The 22,807-nt window shown below is 41.0% G+C and overlaps 1 long non-coding RNA gene across 1 annotated transcript; it reads left to right on the top strand.

The window, feature by feature from the left end:
- The first annotated feature begins 712 nt into the window (after positions 1–712).
- On the top strand, positions 713–22,601 carry LOC140226080 (uncharacterized). Its single transcript, XR_011900889.1, has 3 exons — positions 713–1,287; positions 1,445–1,659; positions 22,487–22,601. It is a non-coding gene; the product is annotated as an uncharacterized lncRNA (long non-coding RNA).
- The last annotated feature ends 206 nt before the right edge of the window (positions 22,602–22,807 follow it).

Here is a 22,807-nt window from a genome sequence, read left to right as displayed (position 1 = left end):
GATCGAAAAACCTTGAATCGATCGACAGAACCGTGAAGCGATCGACATTCCGTGAAGCGATCGACGTGAAGCGATCGACATGAATCCGATCGACACGAATCGACGATCACGATCGACCGTGAATCGATCGACAAAACCGACGATCGATCGACAGAGATCCGTGATCGACAACCATCGTAAATTGATCGCGTGATCATCTAAATAGCTTAAATAGATCGACAAACCCATGAATCTGTTGACGAACCCGTGAATGGATCAACAGAACGACGTGATCGATCGACCACCATGAATTGATCGACAAACCCGTGAATCCATCGATTGGGGGTTTTCCGTATAACTTACGCGTAGTTGGGAAATGAAGTCAGTTTTGGATCAAAGAGATAAATCTTGCTGAGTCAAATTTCCCCCTCTCTGTACATTTTATTCTAGTGCATGCAATTAAAAAGTGTAACCTTCAAAAAGGGTTGCGCGACATTAAAAGTAAGGTCCGAGAAAATCTATGTCCTTAATTATCTCTTATTGAAGCTGAGTACTGATTTTTTCATTAGACGCATTTAATTTATTTCAAGATGTTACCCATCCCGAGGGCATAATTGAAAGAAATTCATTTCGCGATCATCATGCGGACGATTTTTGTCCTTGGATAACGATTTCATCCTTGAAGGACGATTTATTTCTACTAGGGATGGTCAAAACGTATATTTCATTTAAAAAAATCGGAATGTTACGAGTTATGAGCCACAAAACCTTAGACCAAGATGCAAGTTTCACCGCATTATAACTGTCAGAAAAGCACCCAAAAAGTGCAATCAAAAGTTTTTTTATTCGTCGGTCTCTTTGGGTTTTATTGAGGAGGATGTAAATCAGAGAAGAGCGATCAGCCACGCTAGCGGCGGCGGCGTTTCATCAACACTTTGACAGCGCCCTGCGTTATGTGAGTGAATGGGTTATTAGTGTTATCAGATGATTGGACCGCTTTTGAAGACGAGACATTGATTATGCGCTGTTAGTTAATGGACGACGAGAACGGATGACAGTATTTCATAAAAAAGCGGATAATCTTAACGATACGACCTAGGAGGTCTCCGAGGGAAAAAACTCGTTTTCGTCTGTTTTTTTTTATTCATTTTCGGTCTGCTCTAATCCGCTCAGCGTGTGCGCTCCGAGGCGGGATTTACATGCAAGGCGATGAAAGCTCATTAAGCTTCAGTGGACACTGTAGATTTAAAGTTAACGTGGTTTGAAATTTACTGCGTCGTCGCTTCTGCCGAGCCGATAACGCTTTTAGTAAGTTGGTAAAACTGTCTAAAACTGTATCTCATTCAACTCCATTATAAATAATCGATTGAATGTGGAGACTGCAATTCGATAAATGGACTGAATTTTACAATGCAATGAAGAAAGTATTTCTGTTCACAAGGCTCCTGTACTTTCTTTGTTACAGCTACAGAAGTTCCAGCAGGACCACAACCCAGGTTCTCTTCGCACAACAGAAAAACTCTGTAAACTTATAACAAGGAAGTGCAGGAGCCATGTAAATAGGAGGTTCTGTCATCAGCGCTGACTATTTCTATGCGTGTAAGGAACTAAAATCTCTAGCTCATACACAAAAACACCTATCTGCGTCGGAAAATAAATGGTACACAAGTTGTTTCTAAAGTGAGTCTGAAATTGCAGTTCCTAATTTCTGAATTAGCTGAAGTATCGATTGCTCTCCTGTCGACTTGTGTAAATTGTGTAGCCTACGTCTCGTCTATGTCCAGAGACAAGAGACCCTCCACTGGCCTCTTGGCGACAGGTGGGAGCTTTTAATTTCGGGGATTCAACACTTCCTTATGGTCAATTATAGGGGAGCTACAGTCATCACTCTTTTTTCAGCTGTTAACCTACCTACTTGGTGGATGATGAGCTTCGGGTGACGTCATTAGCAAAAAAAGTTTCCCAAACTTTGATTTGTTTGCAAAACGAAACTACCCATCCACCAGCCAAGCTGATATGCTAATTGTTAACCATCAACCAAGTAGGTAAGTCAACAGTTGAATGTTGAAGTTCCAAAAGTAAAAGCTTTCACCATTGCCAAGATACTAGTGGAGGGTCTCTTGTCTCTGTCTATGTCTGTGACTATTATGGGTCGATTTCATGTCTGCGTTGATTGGTGCGTTTGTTTAGGGGGTGTTAAATCAGAAAGACCATGGGAAACAAGTGGCACGCCATGGGAGGCACAAGGTTTATCTGCGTTGAGAAGGACGAAAAAAGCAAGTCGGTTGCCGTGAAGCCCGGGTAGAGGGCGGATTTTAGGCTCGGAAGTGACGCATGGCTTGCACGTTCTCCTCAAAAGTTCGTGTCTAACGGTGCGGCGAGGGCGACCGAAAGTTCCGGCCTCGCGACCGGAATCAGATTCCGTCCGGTCGCGTGGCTCACCACGTTTCATTAGCGCTTTTGTTCTCTTCGCGTCGCGGCGCGTCGCCATGGGAACCGGAAAGCCCGGCACACCCTGGAAAAAATGTCATGATATCGGGAACGGGGATGAATTCGCAGGGATGCACCGAGTAATGGAGGGTGTCTACTCTCGGTGAGACAAGATCCATGTTGGAATAAAATATTTCGACGGCTGTGTCAATGATGATTATCAGAGGATTAATGGGCCAGTTGCGGTGGTACAGCATCGTTTTTAATGCTTGATTCGAGTAGATTTGCTAAAAATAAGAAGATCTGTCCAAACTGCAACTTTTTACGTTGAATATTAACCGATGTATATCGTCCTTTCATAGATCAAACTATGAATATCTGGTTTTGGCTCATGAGCATGTAACGAATTAGCTTTAACCATCAAAATTGAAAATGCTTGCGAGTTTGTCAGGTGCTTAAAATTTTTTTGTGATATATTATTCAAGAGCAAGAAAGCACTGGAACGCCCTTAATTAATATGATCTGAGATATATTGACAAATTTGTTGTCATTTCTGAGTTTCTATCCAACTCGACAAAAATCTCCTGTAAAATTCGCTAATTTGCACTTAAGCTTTTCTGTGAGAGATAACAAAATCTCGTTGAAACCTTTATTTTCATCGCCAAACTCAAGCCCCATCATTTTTGCCCATTGTGCGCCGGGTTACGCTATACATGAATGAGTGAAAATCCGGAAATGTTGCGAAAGGGGATTGGAAGCCATTACATTTTCAATTTATGTGCGCGCGTGTGTGTGAGTGTGTATTCCTTGGAGCTTGGGGAACGAGAAGAGTTGTGAATACTGCATATCCTCGAAGCTCACTAACTGTCATTCATTGATTTTTGGGGTGCAAATCTAAAAGATGTCGAGGTCCTATCATTCAAACTGCAAATCTTAACACTTTAGTTAGAGCAATTCTTTTAGTCGCACCAAACATTTTGAAACCCCTCTAAATTTTACGGGTCATTGGAACCACCGCTGCATTAGTAAAGGGATACCCAAAGGAAAAAACCCTCATAGTCTTCGACGCAAGTTCTAGAAACGTTTTTTGTACCGAGACAAAATAATTCGTCATGGTGACATGAACAATGATCCTGATTTAAAACTGAGTAAATACGTCTACCTTTGGTATTTGAGTAAACTTCACGGGCGTACAGGCAAATAAAACCTCATTATCTGCGCCTTTGAGCTGTCTGCATGTGAAATTCGCCATTTTTTTGTCCTAAAATCCCCGTAAAGCCTAAGAAAGTTGTGTGTGCCATAATCATCACGAGTGGAGCCTCCAGTGGTCATACTTTGTCTTTAAAGGTACCATCACTAAAAAAAAAAATCTTAAATCTGCCAGCAAGAAGTATTTTTTATTTAAATCAAGAATTTTGCTGCTTAATATAAACTACTCTTTTGCTTAATCCAAGCATTATTTATATTGTATCAAGAAAAATTCAGCTTAAATCGAGATTAAAAAAATTCTTTGCGGCAAATTCAAGAATCGTCATGTTTGAGCCATGCACCTTTTTTATCAGTGTACTCTATCCCCGTACTATTGTGTCGTTTCAAGAGTTATGCGCAGTTTCTGGGACCATCGTGGTTTTCGCACAACGGTGCAGACTGGAGACACGCGCAGCCCTGGGTCGTAACTCCGGCCCATCGTTCAAGCCCAAATGTCGAGTGAAAATCTCGGGAGAGAATTCCCGGCGAATGCGAGCAGATGAGTCACTTCCGATCTTGGATGAGACTTTCCATTCGCTCGAGAGGGTTGATAAGTCCTCCGAGAGATAAGGGATAGAGACGGACGCCTTGCGTCGCGACGCTCGCTCCTCCCTCCGCCCTTGGCGTCCCCCAATGTAACACCCGTGACCGAATCTTGATAGTGGCAATTTATTATCCAGTCGCATCGCCCCGTTTCCAATACGAGACGACTATTACGCCACATCAACGAGCTTTTCGGTCTCCACTGATTTTTCTCCTCCTGTATTCCATGCCGTATTCCATGCCGTATTCTATGCCATGCTAAGGAAGAACGCCGTATGAACATTCGGGAGTTGCCAAACTTCCCTTGATAAAAGTTGTATTTTTGAAAAAATTCATGCACATTTTTCCTTGAAATTTTCAGATATTTTAGATTAAATTGTGTACAAAATTGTTTGAAAATTTGAGAAAATAATATTCATAATTATCCCAGTAATTTCGGTTTTTATCGGAAGAAACTTGGCAACGTCTGAAGGCTCATACGGTTTTCTTCCTTGACGCGACAGTATTGATAGGACCTCCTCCATATTGCCAAAAAGTCGTGTGGACATTTGAGCGCTGCCGCATTTCCTTATAGATTAAATAAGGCTACTATTTCCGAAGAGTGCAATGTTCATAAAAGTGGTTGGTCACAAAAATGCAAAGAACTGTTTTGAGTACTGTTTGTTTTGCCGCGACCTTCCTTTTTCATACTGCTATTTAAAAGGGATTTTCGTTGTTTCGGCACACAATTAGATTATTTTCCGAATATCCTATAATAGCTGATCAAGAATCCACTCCTAACTCAATTTCGACCAAAATGGACATAGTGCACTTGAAACTGTCATATCAACACGAAATTTTGCTCCAAGTTAACAAGCCAACGTCACGGTGAAACGTTATGACGACCTTGGGTTTCGTTTGAAAGAATTACGTAAACCCGGAAGTCTTGGACGCGTAGTAATGTAACCACGTTTATTTGCATTAAACATTGTACATATAAAGGACTACCAAAAGCAATGCATTGCATCGTTAAGCTCTCATTTGACCAGTTCTCCTTCAATACTTAAGTAGGCAATGTGAGCGGCTTAGGAGCAGTATTAGTTGCTTGCAGTCGTGTTGACACGTTCACTCGCATTAAACATTGTATAAAGTGACTAATCAGGGCCGGATTAAGGGGGTGGCCATATGGGCCGTGGCTCATGGCGGTAAAATTAGGGGGCGGCAAATTTTGCAATTTTCTTAAATGCAGGTACAAAAAAATCGGATTCAGAAAAAAATTACAAACAAGAAAAGATGACAAAATCTCTCATTTCCTGAGAGTTCATTAATTCCTAATTTTTTCGTCTCTTACATAGTGATACAAGAGACAGCACCCTCAATAAGTTGAGTTAAGAGAGCAACCAAAGACATAATTTAGCCTGGAGCGGCGCGGCGCAAAGAGAAATGATGACGAGGACTTGAAATGAAAAGGAGAAGCCCTCGACGCAGCGGTCGGCATGTAACACATATTAGCGCCTACGAGACTGCATGAATACTTCACGCATTGCGTCAAACACAGTACGGTCAACAGCGGTCGGCGCGGCGTGAAACGCACAGTGCCTACAAGACTACATGAATACTTCACGCATTGCGCCAAATACAGTGTGGTCAGCGCGGCACGGCGGCGGAAGTTAAAATTATTAAACCACATTTATGCTTGTTCTTTCTTAATTTTTTAGTTCATTTCTTTCAAATGAAAGGTCTTGTCCCCACAGAGATAGGTTTACGGAACTGAACTTTCGCGCGAAGATCCGTGAACTTTTGCTAGTAGTGTTGACAGGGCTTACGCAAAAAATGTGTCCAACACGAGTGAACGCGTCTTATGCATCCTTCTACCTCCGGCACGTTCACTTGATGGTTTTTATTGATGTTTCAAAATGAATGAGAAGAGGGCGGCAAAATACAGGCGGCCCATGGGTGGCAAGTAGGTAAATCCGGCCATGTGACTAATAACTAACAGTGGACCGTCATTTTCATTGTAACCAGTTCAATTTCAATACTAAAATAGGTAATGTGAATGACTTAGGAGCATTAAAAGTTACTCACAATAATGTGGTTCTAACGTTCATCTACTTTGAAATAAAAAATCATGATAATGTGTTTTATTTAGATATAAACTTGTGCCTCTTGTATTATTGTACCCTTAAAAATGAAGCAAATGGCTCAATCGGTTCCTGCTCTGATTGTGAGGAAATTCTTACCGTTCATGGCGGCAGTCCGCACACGGAAAAAAAATTGCTGATTCAACAATTCAATTGCTAAAAACAGTGAGTGCAATGTTTCAACGCAGATTTTACAACAAAAAAATGCTACTTTAACCACCCCCGTGGTTAAATCAGTTTACAGTGTGGTTAAAGTAGCAAATTTTCGTTGTAAAATCTGCGTTGAAACGTTGCACTCACTGTGTTTAGCAATTGAATTGTTGAATCAGCAATTTTTTTTTTCCGTGCAGCCCTGCGAATAACGATTTTTCGCAACGTGCAGCTTCCTTTCTTATTTTGAAATGATTTGTGAATGCAACTTTCGCTCCGAGGAACACGGAGAATTGCTTTCCTGCGCCAATCTGATATTAAAAAATCATAAACTAGAGTCCTCCATCCAGGGAGCTGACGGAAACGCTCGCCGAAGAGATATTGTCGATTGTTTGAAACTTCGAGGAGAAGAAATGAAAGTCATAAAATCTGCGGTGAGGGGTGATTTAAAGGGGACCGATCTCAGATCGTCTCTCTCTTCGCCGTTGATGGCCGGAATACGCACCGCAAAAACTCATCTTTTTGAAATGCAGATTTGGCGGCAATTCGTTGTTTCCAGACAAAAGAACGTGACTATATTAATTCAACGCTGCAAAATGTATACTTAAAAATCATGATTTTACTGGAATACTGTTGTGCATTCACAACTGAAAATTATACCGATTTTACCTTTAATTACTTGCGAGACTTATTAAAATATTGCACAGAAATTGCGCTGTTATATTCTTGTAAACAATTGAATCGTTCGAGTCAATTTTGAAACCGTGGAATAAGGTTATGTTCCTCGGTCTGGAGAACGACGCATGAAGTAGAACAGCTTGCGCGAATTGAAATAATGTTTGAATTTATGATAAAACATGAGCATAATGGCGAAAATAAATTATTTGCACGTAAAGTTTGATACAACTCATGATCAGATAACGTAAATAATTCAATTTATGATTTGGTGTCCTCAAGATTGGACATCGAAGAATCCTGAGAACGCAAACAAGAATGGAGACCCAGAGAGAGTATGGCGTTTACTTATGCATGTATTTACATATTCAATAGACATTAAATTAGACCTCTTGGATGATGATCTTGCAAGAAATCGACCAGGATGTTAACGATAGATTGTATAATATTAAAGACGTTGTTTAATTCTAATCACAATCATCTTTTTCATCAATAATATTGACTACAGCGTAAATTTCAGAACCAAACCCCGAACCCAAATCGAAGTTTGGGAAATTTTTTTGGCTCATGACGTCACCCGAAGCTCATTATCCACCAAGTAAGTAGGTCAACAGCAGGGCCGGATTCACCTACTTGCCGCCCATGGGCCGCCTATATTTTGCCGCCCCCTTCTCATTCGTTTTGAAACTCGATAAAAACCATCAAATGAACGTGCCAGCGGGGGAGGGGTGCATAGGACGCATTTACTCGTGCTGAACACATTTTTTGGGAAAGCCCTGTCAACACTATTAGCAAAAGTTCACGGAACTTTGCGCGAAAGTTAAGTTCCGTAAACCTATCTCTGTGTGGACAAGGTCTTCCATTCATACATAATGAACAAACATAAATGTGGTTCAATGATTTTAACTTCCGCCGCCGCGCCGCGCAGACTGCGCCGTGTTGGACGCAAGTATTCACGCAGTCTTGTAGGCGCTATGCGTTTCACGCTAACCGCAATGACCTGTGTTTGACTGTGTTTGATGCAATGCGTGAAGTATTCGTACAGTCTTGTAGGCGCTAATATGTGTTACATGCCGATCGCCGCGCCGAGGGCTTCTCCTTTTCATCTCAAGTCCTCGTTATCATTTCTCTCTAAGTCGAACCGTTCTAGGCCAAATTGCGTGTTTGGTTTCTCTCGTAACTCGACTTATTGAGGGTGCTGTCTCTTGTATCACTATATAAGAGGCGACAAAATTAGGAATTACTATACTCTCAGGAAATGAGAGATTTGGTCGCTTTTCTCGTTTGTAATTTTGTTTTTATAAATCCGATTTTTTTTTTATACCCACACTTGAAAAAATTGCAAATTTTTGCCGCCCCTTAGATTTGCCGCCATGGGCCGCGGCCCATGTGGCCACCCCCTTATTCCGGCCCTGGTCAACAGCCAAAAAAATAGTAATGACTGTTGCTCCCTTATAATTGTCCATAAGGAAGTGTTGAATTCCCGAAATTAAAGGCTTCCAGCTGTCGCCAAGAAGCCAGTGGAGGGTTTCTTGTCTCTGGATGCACTAGTTACTCAACGTGAAACTCGGATGAAAGCAAGGTGGAAGAAACCAAGGGTGTCGCACTACCCTGCGGTGGATGACGTCAAAAATCTGGCTTATGAGAGGGCGATATCTAGGTTGATATTGAACGTAGAAAGTTGCTGTTAAGACAGATCTTACTATTTTTGGCTAATCTTCAAGAACCAAGCAACAAAACACGATTATTTGTCCAACGCAATCGACCCATTCTGCTCGGACACTAGTCGGTCCACATTCTCAAAACTTCATTTTTGCTCTTGCAGCTCCCTCCGGTAGCACGGCAGTACTGCACATAGGTCTTTTCTAACCCTCTCGATGTGGATATGACGGGTTTGCGTAATGTCATCCAATTTACAAGGAACTTTTGATGGCGTGGCGGGACAAGCGAGACGGGCATCGTCTTTCCCGGCCAAAGCCGGCGCAGCATGACGCGCTATCCGCATCGTATCTCCCGGTCAAGTACACGTGTAAGGAGAGGTTATGATGTATCCCGGGGGCTGGGAACAATGTGCCATTGTCTCGCGCCGATGATTTGGCGAGAGACAAGATTTTGGGTTGTAAAGTGCTCACCTCTGCGTCTGTATCCGCGACTCGAAGACGCGAGTAAAGTCGAAAACGCGAGACCGAGAGTCGCGATAACGGATCCGGACAAAAATGGTCGTTTCTCGGATGAAGGGACGTAACTATATTCCAAGGTTGCAAAATTGAATTAGACAATTCGATTTTTTACAAGAGTGTTCCTGCAATTTTTGTTCAAAATGTCTGATTTTTGCGTTAGATCAAATGAAAATTTGGTGAAATTTTCGGTTAGAAAAGCCTAAGATTCACCTGGTGAAAATGCAGTTTGCAACTTTGCGAGGGGACATTTGATAACATTGAAATTTAGCAAAGTATTACACTGGAACGTAGATACATTGGAGAAACCGCAAAAAACACCTGCGAGTCCTCAATCGTTCAAATTTTTGATTAGTCTTCAATCCTAGCATATTCCCACCGAGAGATATATTGACCCCTGAGTCCTAGATCAATGCGCCAAACTCAATGAGGTACAATAACCAAACAGTTTTTAATAATTCATGGCTCTTTCGATTATCATGTGCCGCACGTCACTTGATTGTTTTCTAGTCTTCATAAAAACGGGAAAGAAGTGAACACGTGCGAAGAGGAAGAGGGGAGCCTAGAGTGCAACTGTGCAGTCTGCGCACTCTACATTATTGATCAAGCGCAATTTAGCAGGGAGGCCCTCTTTCAGAGCACCCCCGGATATTTAGAATTCCATTCCACTGAGACCTACCCGCTGTCGCACAAAGGGCGCGTATCCGCCAAGTTCGAACGTGTGCATCGTCGCATTGAACGATTCATGGGAAAGAAGCGTTGCCAAAAGTTCACGACGTCATTTACCGATTGAATTGAAGCTCGTGGAGAGAAACAATCGTGCGGTTTTTGCACAGATTACTTTAGGCATGTATTATTGCCCATGCGGCAAAATTGAAGGAGAACCTCAAAATGGACGCTATCTGCAAACATATCTGTTATACACCTCTAAGTGGGCCTTTCAAATATTATGGAGCGAGATTAGTGTGTTTTTCTTCGAGTGTAGATAACCATTCGCGCTCCACGGCAGGTATGTTGCCTGTAGAGCAAATTGAAGGCGAACTTTAGATAAGCGATATCTATCAATAGGTTCACAGTTCTTGTCATTTAGGTTTAATCAAAGCTCATGGAGCGTTATAACTGAGTGCTTTTTTAATTAATAACTATTCACTTCTCCGATATGTTTCTTGCCTACATGGCAATGAATGGCCGACACCTGTCAAAATGTTCACGCATTCTTAATTGGTTTTAGCGACGTTTATGAAAGGAGATAAATATTATATGGGCGTTTGCGACAAAAACAAATCACACATTCAAATATTGAGGTAAAATCTATTCACCAACCATACCTTAAACGAGCTTTACTAAAATGATTCGTGTCTTAAGTATTATAGGAGTTTTACATTCAACTCACTCATCTAAGAAATTCAGATCAACCTATAAAGGGGTTTACAATTGAGTCTATTGTGCGACGTATGCTGGTATAGGGCAGCCGTTCAGCAGGGTCAAAAATTGATTAACATGAGGGGCTTCAGTGGCCCTGATGTTTCATTCCACGGAAGGGTGGGAAGAGGACTGTTTGAGTCATGCTCTGTAGAGGAGTACATTTTTCAGTGGAAAATTTGAGACCTATTCGGACTTTCCGGAAACATTAAATGCGAAAAGTGCTTTATACGATAGGAGGCTGGTGATCTATATAAAAATCGGGATTTGTGATACTCGGTCCTTTTTGGAGACTAAAGTTAGTACATTAATCAATTTAACGATGTGAAAGTAAAAAGCAGGTCGAAAATTGAAAGAAAAATTTAAAGTGATAAGGTGAGGTTGCGAAGAGTCAAAATTTGGGTGTCATTGCCCATTATTGGTTGTAGAAGTAGGACTGTTGTACACAGTTGAAGCGTCAGTTGAAATCATTTAGGAAGGCACGATACGTAAGTGATCAGAGAAAGTGCCTGCAAATTGCAGATTAAGCAAAATATTTACTGGAATGCGTATAAAAGTAGCTATTGACTCAATTTTTCTACGGCAATTCAAAGGAACCACTTACGATACACCAATAATGTAGAACTGTTATTAAAAATATCGACGGTGAAACTACCAAACCACGTATCTCGTTTGCGGTGTTTAAAAATCTACGCTCGCATTTTATTTTTTTGAAGTCGACCAAATCAATATTATTCGTTGAAATTTTCACAGAATTTTCTCCGCGCAAAGAGGAAAAATCACAGAAATTTTCAAGACTAGACGTTAAGTAGTTTTTCATTTAAAAAATAAAGTATGACGGGAAGTCTGCGACGTCGCAAACCGAGATACGTGGTTTGGTAGTTTCACCGTCGATATGTTTTAATCATTGGAAAGTATCTGTGGTTCAGGAAACCTTATACCAACGCGCACACGCATGGAAAGAACCTAATTTTAATGTTTTTAAAACATGAGATTATTTGCCTCCTGGTCAAGATAAGTAATTTTCGAATTCCAGCTTTACAAGCATAGTAATGGATTTAGTTGGTGTTATTTTGAGGGAAATTGGTGGTTTTTACTTATCCTTGATATCATCGCGATTCTCGAACAGCTCATCTAAAATTTGTCGGTAAGATAACGTTAGACAAGAAGAAAAATTATTTACAGTGTCTGGTTAATGTCGTTTAACCATTTTTCAAGAAATAAGTTGGAAAAAAACACACATAGTTTTAATTTATAAAGCACCAAATTGTGAGTGATAATCAATGTAGTGGGGCTTTCACGTAGATCTATGTGCGAAAGATTTCATCAACCTCTCTTTTTTCTAGTATCTCACTTTTTAACTGTTGCTTGCTTACCCAGAGATGAAAATGACTTGGAAAATGACTCGATCCCTAGGAAATGTCAGGTATTAAACAATAGAAAGTAATTGATCAATGGAATCCATGGATGGAATCGAGTTCCGAATAGAATAATGAAATATTGGAACGGCATTTTGCAGAATAAAAACAATAAAACAAAAAACGCAAGAGTATCACTGTGTTGTTAAAAGAATGGGAGATTCTTAATTTACAATATATTACTGAAATTAAACTATAAAAATTTTACAGAGTTTCCACGTTAATCATTTTACATCGTCCATTGTTGCACATTGGATACTGAAAACAATGAAATCCTTTTTGCTCCTTTTCTGTAAAATTAAGTCAGTTCAGTAAAACGAGAGCCATGCAATTGCATTTTAATGTCCATTATCGTGGATTAAATGTTTATCAAGTAGTGTAAAATCCTCAGTTTCTGATGCAAAATTTAACTATAAACTGTTTTATGTCATTACACTACATAAAATTCAATTTTGGGGTCCAATCACTCAGACCAACTGGTGAATACGGAGTGAATTTTACCTTTCGATCCGAATTTGATCTTTTCGACGGTTTGATCCCTCTCATTGTGGCCGTTGCAATATTCGAGTGTAAAAATGGCAATGCCGCGAATACATAGTCAAACTTTATCATTGCCGAGGAATGTATCCGTTGACAGTGAGGGTATCCCGAAGGTGAGCGGGGGAATCCAGGAACGGGGACGCTCACGCTCCCGCCCCACCCTGTTACCATGGCGACCGGAAGGCGAGGAAGGTAATTTGGGAACGTCTACGGGAAAATTCAAAATGGTGGCGCTCGGAGGAAAATCGATAGCATTTCCTGAGTCTCGCGTAAACCCAGGCGCCGGCTCGATGGACTCACCTTTCCCTTTCACAGTGACGATTCTCGGAAGTTGGTAACAATGAGTTTAATCCATTTAAATACATGTAAAATAATCAATGTTATGCGCTACATACTACCTTATCCAGAATCAATTATTCATGATTTTAATGGGAGAAAACAGTGTCAACAACTTCTCGAAATCATCATTGACCTCGCATTCCTACTCTGCCGTGCTGAGGAAAAACGCCGTATGAACCATAGGGCGTTGCCAATATTTGTGGTAAAATACGAATTTCTTGGTAAACTTATGAATATTTTCCTTCCAATTTTTCAGATAATTTTGTTCAAAATTTTACCTAAAGTTCCTGAACATTTCAAGGAGGAATATTCGTACCTGTCATAAAAAGATAAGCGTTTTTTTGGAGGAAATTCGGCGTCTATCCTTAGCACGGCAGTACAATAGTAAATCGAGTTCAAGGGTCGTAGTTCTCACCGGAAGCTTTGTTGAAAATTTAGTTATCAGCTGTAACTGCGTTTTCCCTTGATGTCGGGCAAGTAATTGGAGAATCAGGAGAGTAGTCACGCTTGAATTTTGTGTTGGGAAAAGTTGATATAAGGAGGACAGATTTATTGAAGGAAACAAGAGAGTAAAGAGGGGATGAAACAACATAAAGAACTCGCAAATTTTACCGAATTTGACCAGCTCTCTCGGAAAAAAAGAGTCGCAACTTCTGAACAAAAACTAGTTGACTGCGATGACACCAGTGGGATAGAGTGATAGAGACCGAAAAATTGGGGCAAAATTACTTTCTCTCATTAACGAAAAATTCAATTCACATCAGTATTTTGAAAATGAAGGCAAAACGCCTTTTTTCCACCGTTCAAAAAAATAACTCGTACTCGAAGATCTGTCACTGCTCGTCTTTCGCCAATGTACAATATCAAGCTCTTAAGTAACGTTTCACCTAGGACGCGTTTCAGTTTTAGTCTTCAGATTGAAATGATGGTTTCAAAACTGTGCAGATAGTTATACCTGTATAATTATAATGAAGCCCACGGTGGTACAAGTGAATTAAACCTCCTATCCTGCACTAAAGAATCATCTGCTTGTAACGTCCGCCATTTTTGTTTAGCCTAAGAGCCCCATGAAGCCTAAGATAACTGAGCCAATCACAAGTGAATCCTTTGGTGGCCGAGCTCACCCTGAAAAAGCACTTAGAGAATATAGCAGTACGTTCTCTTTGAGCTCAACAGCAGATTATAAAATGAACGATTCCAATACGTTTGGAAAAGAAAATTTTAAAGTTCTCCTTGAATATGATAATCCTAACAAGCCGCCATATTCAAATAAAAGAAAAACAAGCGGGAAAGTTCTAATACTGTCGTTTTAGAAAAGCGCTAAGGTGTTAGTAAATGTATTTAATGAAGAAAGGACGTATAAACTCCGTCGACTTGGCTGGGAAATGGAGATAAAACATCAGCTGATAGCAAACAAAGGTTACCAAGGAAACCGTAAACGCGTATTTTTGTTTCCCGAAACTGAGCTCACCGTTGAGCTCATCAGGCGCGTTTTTTAGGCTTCCTTTGAGTTCAACGATCAATTTCGATAAGAATTACTCTACCGCTAAGAAATTTTCATATAGACAAACGATCGAAACTACCTGCGCATTACGTTAAAAGTATAAAATACAGTTTTCACAGCTTTATTTATTTTAAAAATGGACCCCCCCAAAAAGCCTACACATCGATGAGCTGGTGTGCCATTTAAACGCATCAGCACTAGTATACTAGTACTCAGAGGCAAGTCGAAATCAAAAAGCGCTGCCTATCGGCTGAGCGCTTAAAATCGTGAACACATTTTCATCCAATCTAAGCTCCACATGAAAATGAAGTTACATTTATTCAACGGAGGACGTTTGTGAGTGTGAAAACCTTAAAACCCGTCCAGAGGGCATTTCGAGTCGCGGGCAGTTAACGAGGGAATGAGTTTTTTATTGCCTCCGCCTTCTCTTTGCAGTTGCCGCGGTAATTAATAAAAACTAGCATAATCCCAAACCAATTTCGGTCGGCAACCCTTTAGATAAGAGCGTGCTCGTACATTTAACAAGGTTTCAGTAGTCCAATTAATTGCCAGGCATTCCTCCGATAAGCGTCATCGAACGAAGATTTAAATAACCTGATCTAGGGTTAGAGATTTCATATCGATTGTTGCGAGACATCGATTTTTTGGGTCGATTTACGATCGGAGACGATTTTTCAAACCGGCAAACAAATAATGGGCAGAAAGACGAAATTCCAGCAAAGTTGGTCAAAATTGGGATGGTTTCTTCCACCTTGGATGATTCACTCAGTTTTACACACATTTGCACAAGTTTACTCTGCTTTTGAAAAAACCATGGTATATGCTGCAATGAATGTGTTTGTGCGTCATTCTTTTGGCAGAGGCGACATCTTGGTTTATACCCTCAATGTAGACACTTTGCGTTTGGACAAATGTTCTTCACCTCGGCAAGTCTATAGGCTCACGACAAAAAATTATACATGTTAATGATTTTTTCGTCAAATTTCTATTTGAGACATTGCAACGACAATTGGAATTCCATTAAAAGAATAGCAATATCAATGGACCACTAGACAAGGTACGAATTTAAGCGATCTGATACATGTTTCTTAACCAGAATTTCACGTAGAACACGATTCACACAACGAAAATTACTGAAACTAACTCCTAACGAAGATATTAACGTTTTTATTTCACATTGGTTACGAGGAATTTGAACTGCCCGCTCACAAGAAACTCAAAGCTCTACGTGAGTCAAATCGCCCACTACAACGGTTTCAGCAAGCTTCTCAATCGAGCAATGTTCATTTCCCACCATGTGTTGTTCAAGCTATTAGCAATTTGCTATAACTGAGCCAAAGCGTCAAGATTGAGGTTGCCAGATTTTTATATCGCAGAGACTGTCATGATAACGTTTAGCGCGCGATGTGAATCACGTAGAGCATAGAGTTTTCATGAGCGGGTGGTTTGAATTCACGCATCAAGAATCATTAAATATCTTCGGAATGAGTTAATTTCGGTAATTTTCGTTGTGTGCATCGTGTTTTACGTAAAATTTTGGTTAAGAAACATGTTTCAGAATGCTGAAATTCGTACCTTATCTAGTGGTCCATTGTCTCAAACGGAAATTCGATAAGGAAATCATTGACAGGGTCTTTTTATTGGCGCTCCATGGCCGGATTCACCTACTTGCCACCCCCTTCTCATACGTTTTGAAACTCGATAAAAACCATCAAATGAACGTGCCAGCGGGGAAGGGGTGCATAAAACGCATTTACTCGTGTTGAACACATTTTTTGGAAAAGCCCTGCCAACAAGCAAAAGTTCACGGAACTTTGCGCGAAAGTTAAGTTCCGTAAACCTATTTCTGTGTGAACAAAGCCTTCTATTCATAAGAAATGAACGAAAAAATTATGAAAGAACAAACATAAATGTGGATCAATGATTTTAACTTCCGCCGCCGCGCCGCGCAGGCCGCACCGTGTTTGGCGCAATGCGAGAAGTATTCCGACAGTCTCGTAGGCGCTATGCGTTTCACGCCGACTGCTGCTGAACGCACTGTAATGGACGCCACGCGTAAAGTATTCACGCAGTCTTGTAGGCGCTATGCGCTTCACGCTGACCGCACTGTTTGGCGCAATGCGTGAAGTATTCATGCAGTCTTGTAGGCGCGCTATCCGTTTCACGCTAACCGCAATGACCGCACTGTGTTTGATGCAATGCGTGAAGTATTCGTGCAAGCTTGTAGGTGCTAATATGTGTTACATGCCGATCGCCGCGCCGAGGGCTTCTCCTTTTCATCTCAAGTCCTCGTTATCATTTCTCTCTAAGTCGCGTCGTCCTAGGCGAAATTGCGTGTTTGGTTTCTCTCGTAACTCGACTTATTGAGGGTGCTGTCTCTTGTATCTTTAAGAGACGACAAAATCCGAAATTACTTTACTCTCAGGAAATGAGAGATTTTGTCGCCTTTTCTCGTTTGTAATTTTGTTCTTATAAATCCGATTTTTTTTTATACCTACACTTAAAAAAATTGCAAATTTTTGCCGCCCGCCCCTTAGATTTGCCGCCATGGGCCGCGGCCCATGTGGCCACCCCCTTAATCCGGCCCAGTGGCGCTCCAGGAAATTTTTCCCCGTTATCACCACATGAGGTGCGTGTGGAAAACTTATCATAACTTGGCACAAAATGTACCAACTTTTACAACCTATAACTTGTTGGAAAGCTGAGGATATGGTCGCGTTTTAAGTCCAGTCTAGTTTTCTCGCTAACATCAATAATTTTAGAGATATTAGATAGCTCACCCTAGTATATGTTATAAATGGAAAACCATTTGACGTCAAGTATTCAAAACTACAGTGATTTTTCTTCTCTGTCCAAAGAAAATTCTGTTAAAACTTCAAGGAATGATGTTGATGTGTTCGCCTTCACAAAAATAAAATGGGAGGGAAGAGCTTTAAACACCGCAAATCAGACACGTAGTCTGCGGGTTTATTATGGAAATTGAAAACAAAGCAATACACAAAGAAGACGAAGGAAAAATGTGCGATCCTCTTAGTTGAAACGGGTGGTCTTTCTAGACTGAGGAGGAAAATAATGTAATAACTATAGGGTCTCTCGTGGGTTGCCGTTGGTTAGTCTATATTACTTAGCTCCTTCCTTAGTCCATTGCAACCACCCAGTGCCACCAATAGGATCGCTCCATTATCTCTTTGACTTCTTTATCTATCGCTTTGTCTAAGCATTCCAATAAGCAGCCCGCTGGTAGTTACACCGTCAATATCCACGATCTTCGTAACACCTGATGGCGCTTCGCAGGTTTTGAATTTTCACTCTTCTGAGAGGGAATGCGAAGAATTGGCAAGAAGCTCGTTATCCATAGAGTCCCTTTATACTGAGAGTCAAGACAATGCGAATCCATTTCTGATTGGTTAACCGGATTTTAGGCCTTCACAGTGTCACAAACGGGAATAAAGATCACATTTTCACCAATTGCAAAGATTATAATCTGGAGTGGACCGAGGAATTTCGGGTTCGACAAGGAACAAACGGAATGAGAGAAGGGACGGAGAAAGGAATTTAAGAATGAGCCGATCAAAGATTACAAAGAACGTTCAATTTCTGTAATCTTTATTCCCGTATGTGACTCCATGAGGAGTGTTGTCTTGACTCTCAGTATAAAGGGACTCTATTCGTAACACCTGATGGCGCTTCGCAGGTTTTAAATTTTCACTCTTCTGACAGGGAATGCGAAGAATTGGCAAGAAGCTCGTTATCCAGAACAGGGATTGATCTGTGCAGGGGGGAGGGGGGGGGGCAATTAGGTGACCATGGCAACGGGAACTCGGATTTCGGGAAGGTGCACCGGGACGGAGGGCCAGTAATGAAGTCTCGACTGCAAAGCCGAACCAAGCCGGCCGGGAGCACCTCGTCAGTTACGGAGATCAAATGACTAAATATAATTTCCCAGCGGACGAATAATAATAAATGCTCGGGGGGTTGCCGACGCCGCCGCCGCCGCGGCTAAGCGCGTGCACGTGCACTCCGCGAGGGGTTGTCTCGCGTCGCGACGCACGTGTTCGGCATCGCCCGCGCCCGCCTAGAAATCCACTTGCCGCGGGATCCCGTTTAATGAGACGCTCGGCCCGGCCCGGCCCGGTCTTCTTTCGGTCCTTACCGACGCCGGAGTTCGGCGACGCGACGCAGAGCCAGGGACCTCTCTGCTTCTGTCCTTTGCCCGAAAATATTCCCATAGAGTACATTGAGTCGCAATGTAAGTGGGAGAACTGGCGCCACTTTTTAGCATTTGCCAGGTTCCGAATTCCGAGACTCCTGTGTGACGCCGGGTCACTTTTTCGATAAATGATCGATTGTTTTCGATACAAGGGGACCCGGTAGGGTGCGACTTATACGAGAAATTAAAAATGATGAATTTTGAAATTGACAAGGGACCCCGCCAAAACGTTCCTAAAAGTGTAAAAAAATAAACGTTGTAGAACAGTTTTGCATTTGGTCAACATTCAGAGGTCCCGACGGGCCCTTACAATTGCAAAATTGGGCTAATTTTTGAATTTTTTCATCAATTTTGGGAAATTTTCTCAGGTCTCACGGAGAGTTCTATTTGATAAATTTATTCATAAATAGGCAATACATAACCTAAAATGCACCTCCATCCTCCACCGTAAGCCCCCCATTCTTCCAACTCCCCTCCCTTATAACGTTCCAATATAAATACACTCTTTATCAACTACGCTATTTTGACGCTATACGTTATAGTGACCAGAGGTCTAAAGTAACACTGGTCAACACGGGTTGAAATGTTAGTAATTCAAGGTAGTATTTAGCGCTGAGTCCGAAAATGAACTCCGTTATGTTGGGTCAGGTCGATTTTCCCCGGAAAAATCAGGATTTTCTTTAAAAATTGAGCTTTTCCGGAGAAAAATCAATTTTCCGGAAAATCTGGGCATGATGGAGAAAAGCTAAGGTTATTTTCAGATTCAGCAGCTAAAATTACATGAGAAACCATGTATTGCATGCCTACTCAAGTTTCCATTCTGTTCCTAATATCGAAGTTTTTCCAGACATGTGCTCCTTTCCGCCCATGTAACGCATGTAATACTTTAATCCGATTGTTTTGCATCGGAAAGGAGGGAAAATATTTTTTCTCAGGTAACAAGCCCTCTTTTCCCTATTTTTTCTCATTTTCCCCATGCCGTTGTTTTAAGACTTTTAGTACTAAAATGATATTTACATCTGAAAAAATTGGAATCTTTGGACCGGTACACTTTATTCTTCGTAGCCTTTAAATAATTTAGAGCGTAATAATTTTTTATATTCAAACGTACAGGTAATTAATTTATCAATCGAAGGGTCTCGGGAAAGGGATCCTGAGGTATATTATTGTCATTCGTATACTCGTAGACTTGCGTAGACTCACACCTCCGGGAACTTCCAGCGGAGTTTTACCAGACAATGTAAAACAATTTTTTTTTTTTTTTCATTCGTAATGAAAACTTGCTTACTCATATCCTCCCAAATAAGAAGAAATCTTTTGTCATCCTGGCACCAGGGGAAAAAACGTACGCTCGATGTGCGATTCATTCATAAATCTTACGTCATGCGCTTTTCAGCGGACGTAGCGTGTTAACCGGTTCGATTTTCCGAGAAACTCGGCGCTGCAGTTGACCCGGTTCAACTCGTTCATGAATTCATACAGGCCAAATTTGCTGAAACAATAGGTCTCGCGACGAAAAAGAGGGTAGAAGAAAAAGAACCGAGAAAAATTATTAGACGACCGTGGCAGTTTTTTGTGATGTCACTCCTGATTTGTCAAACAGGACATGCAGACAGTGGAAAAACAAACTGCCTGGCGGTGCATTATAAGTCAGTAGCCGTGGTTGATCCCAGGAAAAATTGGATTTACACGAAAAAGACATCCGTAATAGAGCGAGCGTGGAAAACTGGAAAAGGGAATTGAAAACATGAAAAAATGTTGTCATGACATAATAAACTGGCTTTGATGACATTTCCTTTCATTCTCGGTGGAACAATCAATTGCCCTGCGGTAGTCCGGATGGGAAAATTATTTTTCCTGAGCAAGCTAAATTTACACGCTTTTAATCAGAATATTACTCACTGTAAAACACTAATAATAGGTGAGTTCGTTACTCCATTGTTCATGCAGTTTTCGTTGGCGTCATTGTCCTCTATTCATTCATTAAAAAAATCTTTGCTTCCTCTTTACATGGCTTCCCTCAGCAAATTTATTGCCAACGGAAACATTTCAAAACAGTGAGTTGCACCTTTTTCAGCTTGTTGGCCCTTTTTTAACTCTTGTCTAATGCTACTCTCGCCGTATTTTAAAATGACCCAAATAGGGTTACGACGTGATAAAAACGCATGGTAAAGTCTGTCTCTTATACACCACTTTGGCGAACTATTCAATGATTAATCAATCAATCAATTAATAATTTTTGAATTTTAATGGTATTTCAGAATTACCGAGTATCACATCACGCTGTGGTGCGTCATGAATTCGCACATAAAATTTGACGAAGAGCCGTTTTTTTTAATTAAGGTGGCGAGTGATTTCGAATCAAAAGGCAAAAAGATACGCGATACTCACTGAGGGCTTACTTTCAGAGTTATAAATTTCAAATTGCTTCTCGGTCAGATTTTGTGTAAGAACAGCTGACGATCTAACAGTGTTCTGTGATGTCAAGAAACTCCTAAAAAATGTTCTAAAATCCAGAAATTATCAATTGATTGTTCAACAACCAAACCGTTCTTCAAAACGCTGAAGATCCTCTTTGAGAAACAACTCTTCTTTCGGTAAAAATTTCTAACACACCCGTTCTGTCATGCTGAGAAAAAACGCCATATGTTCATACGGTGTTTTTCCGCGAGTTGCCAAATTTCCGCAGACAGAATGTTTATTTTTGAGAAGTGATAGGAATGGTTTCCCTTGAGATTTTCAGCGGATTTGGATATGAGCGCGAATTCTCTGAAAAATTTAAAGAACAGTATTCCCAAACCCTAAAAAGTTATATTTTACACTAGAAAAAGTCTCTTAGATCCGGAATCCAGACTCTTAAAAAATTTGACAAGAAAAAATACTCTTGATTCAATCGGATTATTTTTTGCTTAAAACAAAAAGAAATCCGCTTACATTTAGAGGCTTTGGCTCTCGATTCAAGCGAAAATCCGATTGAATCGAGAGTATTTTTTCTTGTCAAATTTTTTGAGAGGCTGGGCTCTGGATCAAAGAAACTTTTTTTTCAGTGCATTGGGGGAAATGTGGCTTATACGGCCTTCCTCCTCAACACGGCAGCATTGGTTTGCGAATTTCTCACTGTGCATGGTGTTTTCATACCGAAGTTTGGATAAGGGCCCATAAAATGTAGGACCTCAATCCAGACCGTGCCCTCAGCTCCATTATAAGGAGACTGTTCCCAATAACTGAGAGTAATCCTGCACTTCGTCAGATCCCGTTCTCTCCATGACTCCGGGATTGATTTGGTCTGTTCTCTGTCTGATCAACGACCCTGGTCCTCGATGAGGCCTGCCTCCATGTAAATATTTACACGTTGCTCCTCGCGCCAGGAACTCTGCCGTGCTATGGAAGAACGCCGCATGCACCATCAAGTGTTGCCACATTTTTATCGACAAATCACTCATTTTCAGGAAAATTTGTGAACATTTCTCTTCCGATTTTACAGAGGATTTCGTTCGTAATTTTATCTGAAAAGTGCGAACATTTCAAGGAGAAATATTCATGACCTTCCTCCAAAATGAGCACCCTCTGAGAATAAATTTGGCAACTCTCGAATGTTCATATGGCGTTCTTCCTTAGCACGGCAGAACGGTGGCGAAGTGTGAATTATCGACTATCCTATTTTCCCATTTGAATCTGCGGTAAGAAATCGTTTGTTGTGAGCACCCTGATTAATCCATCATTTTCCGTAGGTTTAAATGTCAGATGGGTCGAGCCATCGCAAAGCACGAGCAAGACACGCCTTTGACCGCAGTATCATACGCTGTTTTTATTATAAACAGAGCTTATCATTAAAATTGAGCATAGCACTATGGTCTGGGGGCGCCGAATTGTGGCCATAAATCAGGAAATGATCAGAATATCATGAAATTTGGTGTACTTATGTTTTTTGGGTCGCTGAATTCAAATCTGACCTCAGTTTTAAAACATTCTGAAATCCAAGATGGCGGCAGGCCCTTGAAACCAAAAAATTAGAAGAAAAGCCAAAATATGATTAGAATACCAAACTGAAT

This window comes from Bemisia tabaci, chromosome 1 (assembly GCF_918797505.1).
Source record: "Bemisia tabaci chromosome 1, PGI_BMITA_v3".
NCBI lineage: Eukaryota > Metazoa > Arthropoda > Insecta > Hemiptera > Aleyrodidae > Bemisia > Bemisia tabaci.
Note: the sequence above shows the minus strand (reverse complement) of the source record. Positions and strands in the feature narration are given on the sequence as shown.